Here is a 3,986-nt window from a genome sequence, read left to right as displayed (position 1 = left end):
CTCTTCTCATCTGTAGATATTCCTCTGCATGCTGACGCATAACTTGGTTAAATGGAATGTGTTGTGAAGGTGGGGGAAAGCGCACAGCTGGACGTGAAGGTGAGTGAAACTGCAGTCGACACAAAGCAAGATGAGCAATATGATCGGGTAATGGAAGTTGATATGGACACGTGTGTTTAGCTATACGCAGCTGTAGTGGAGCTGGTGGCCTATAATTAGGGTCATTTCTCCTTCCTCGATCTACAGCAAACATAATGGCAGTTTCCACCTCTGTTTTTAGTTCGTTTGGCACACGTACGTTCTCAGGGATAACAATTAATTCAGAATACCCCTTATTCCGAACCCCGTTGAAGGCATGTTGTACGGTATTTTTATCTACTTCTTTAACTTGTGTTCTTAACATTTCACTCTAAAAAAGCTACTCGCAATGAATTTGAAATTAATTTATATAAAACATATTATTTAAAATAATCTTAATACATCATCATCATGACTTTGAAAGTTGATATTGAAAACTCAGGTGATTCGGACCAGTATTTATATGAAATTTTAAGGAAAATATAAAAATATTTTTTATAAGGTTTGACTTTGTACATTATTGCGGTAGTAGTAGCGGTATGACACATACTAATCACAAAATTAATTTATATACATAATTTTTAAAATACGGAGTACATATTTTTAGATACAAATAGTTATCTTTCACAATTAATTATATAAGAAATGTGATTGGACGGTTTTTTCATATAAATTAAATTTTAATATATGTTAGAATTAATTTTAACGCCGGAATCAATTATGGAAGCACGATTTTATTACTTACAACAGTGACAGAAATTATTCTGTTTTTCCTTGTCTGTACAAGTCTTTGGATAGCTGTATTGCTGCGGTAAATAATTTTTCTTTTGATATTCCCGATAATTTTCCTATTGTTTTGCATTATTTTAAAGTTAAAGGAGAAATATGGAAAGAAGATGGAAAGTTTGGGTTTGTAATTGTTGACGAGGATGGAAGAATTAACGAAGTGAGTAATAAATTATATTATTCATTCGAAGAATGTTCGGATGTTATGAACACAGTTTGTTGGAAAGAACAAGAAGAATATAATAATATTTAGATAGATAAATTGTGGATCAAAGCATTATAAATTTACTAAAGTTCATAAGATCGATTGATTTGTATTTCAAGCATCAAAGTAACTGTATAATTGCTGGGCCATCGCAATGTGGAAAGACGATGCTAGTAAGAAAAATTATTTGCTGTAAAATTTATGAAAAATCATTTTTAAAAATTTTATGGTGTTGTTCTGTATATTTGCCGTTTTTTCATGACCAAAAGGATATAGACCGTTTATTTTGAAAGTGGTGAAAGTTCATTTTCTCTTGTTTCAAGAAAATGAAAGTATAGCATATCTGTCAATGAAAAAATATAGGTTAATTATATCAAGTCTGGCAATGTTTTTACTGATTTATCGATAGGTAAATTGATAATAGAAATTTTTTAGGCAAATTTAATTAAAATAATGTATATTTACGAGCTGCAAAAGGACTTACACCACTTTCAAAATTAGTCAATTGTAAAAATCGTTTAATTTCAATGTTTAAAAATTAAATATCACTTAAAATATTTCATATTAATCCGATTTTGTGTACAAAAAATAACAAGACATAAAATAGTAGTATTTTTAATTTTAAACGTTAATTATATTGTTAAAATTAACATAACATATTGGTAGTATTTACTTATGCTCTTCATGTGGCAGTTTTAAAATATTTATGATGCAAAGGAGGTATGTAGGGTAATAACTGCTCCATATCCTTATATTTTTTGTAATAGGTCTAGCATCATGATATAAAGGCGTCAGGTCAATTTTTTTCAAATTTTGGCGGTTTCCTGGACGTGTTGGTAATAAACTTAGTGTTAAATTCTTTATTGATGTTTTATATAAAATAGTATATGGTGCACTTTTGAGAAACCTCATCCAACATATTTGCAACCAATTGACTTTTTCTCTATTAGTGTTTCTGCTTATCTGTTTTTTGATTGCGTTCTGTAGATTTTGTGTTGAAACGAAATCCTCTTGTTTCTTTTCATGCAAAATGAATTTATTACATTGTCTACATTCTTTTATGACATCATAATAATCCTGTGATGTGTACAGGAAATTCTTTTTTCCTAATGCCATTTCTATACTACTGAAATCTGCATTGTTTGGAAGGTATGAATGCTTGGAGAGTAAAAATTTGTGATTATTGTTTCAATGTTATTTTTCAACGACTGGACAACCCTCAACTACATCAATGCTATTTTTAAATTTCGATTTTGCCCAGTACATGTATGCAATAACATGAGATTGAAACATTTATGAAGTGTAACGACTCAAACAGCAAGAAGCTACTTCTTGCAATCCCCTGGAAGCAGTGGTTTCGTCCCACACATACATATTAACTTTATTGTTGTGGAAATTGTGAAATCCCTCATTTAAAACATACATATATCGCTTATAATATGCAATTGAGACGGATAATTTGGTTTAGGATAAGGCTTTTTGTAAGTTAAAAGAAAAGGCAAAGTATTTATAGCCATTTTTTGATGCCAGAACTTTGTCTTCTTGTAATGCTTTTCTTGCTAATTCAGAAACTCAAGTCTTTGAACAAGAATTGCCTTTTTTTAATCATCAGTTGTCTTAATTTTCATATCAAAGAAATCGCATCTTGCACAGGTATCTTTACGTGGCAAATGGAAATGTAACTTGAAATCTCATTTAAAGAATTTCCTGTATGTCCATTCTTTAACTGAACTCAAGTTATTTTCCTTACATTTTTCCAAGTACAAATTATACATTTTTCTTAGGTTTTATTCAGGATTCAAAAACATTTGTTCTGGATTTTGGGATCAAGTATAATGACTTTCAAATGCCGGAAAGCTTTTTGCATGTTCTATCACTATATTTATCACTAGTTCTTCTGCAAGAGCCATCTATGTTTCCACACATGTCTTTCAGAATATTCTCATGTGCTTTTAAGACACGATCAATTCGTCCAGTAGATATTTTGAAAATATCAATGAAAAACTTACATACTAAAATGTTTCCACCACAAGTGACTAGGTAAAATTGATAAGCATATGCCCTTGGAGTGCCCGAATAATGTCTTGGCCTTCTTCTATTTACAGTTTCACGATGATCATTACAATAGAGAAATACGTTTTGCTTATTAAAATCACCTATATTCTAGAACTTATCAAAAATTGCTTTATGCCCTGGTTCATTAACACGTTCTATACATTTCTTCGAGCAGTTACAACTTTTGGATTCAAATATTTTTGCTGGAATGAATTTTTCTTTTTTTGTATAGTAATCTTGTCTGGCATTTTGCTTAATTTTGTTTATCCGTTGCATATATTTTCCTTTATTTTCTTCTGCAGAATCTAAGTTCTCAGTAACAACATCCTCATCTGAAGAAGATACTACATCTATAATTTTTTTTCTCTTTTTACTTTTCATTAATTTATTTTTCATAGTGGAATTATTTTCATCCTCCGATTTAAGATTTTTCTTTTGTTTATATATATGGGTTTTATTTCTATGTAGATTAATTCAAAACAAAATAAGATAAATATTTTGAATTCTTATAAATAATATTGATTTACCATTTCTTCTTACTTATATCACTCTATCTGATATTAATATGAAATTATCCATTTTAGGAGGAAAATAAAATAAGTAACCTAAAATAGTAACATTCGATACGGGAAATAAAATAAATGTGAAACAGTAAGCCTACTGTTTACATACACAGGTGTCAAGGCTACTGATTCTGACACCTGTGTATGAAAATTAAACTTACACCACTCATAATCAATGGTTACGCAATTTCTTTTACCGGCAAATTTTAAATTAGACAAAGCATGGGGATTTTTTAAGAAATTAAATACTAACTAGTTATAAATAAAAAGTTTACACTGGATTAAGCTTAAATTACGTG

General features: G+C 29.7%; 1 pseudogene; it reads right to left on the bottom strand.

Annotated features, from left to right (window-relative positions):
• Window positions 1–2,760: 2,760 nt before the first annotated feature.
• Window positions 2,761–3,559, bottom strand: LOC111615137 (annotated as a pseudogene).
• Between the last annotated feature and the right edge of the window lie 427 nt (window positions 3,560–3,986).

This window comes from Centruroides sculpturatus, unplaced genomic scaffold, assembly GCF_000671375.1.
Source record: "Centruroides sculpturatus isolate CEXI.00-Female unplaced genomic scaffold, Cexi_2.0 scaffold2356, whole genome shotgun sequence".
Lineage (NCBI taxonomy): Eukaryota > Metazoa > Arthropoda > Arachnida > Scorpiones > Buthidae > Centruroides > Centruroides sculpturatus.
This window is presented reverse-complemented; position numbering and strand designations above follow the sequence as displayed.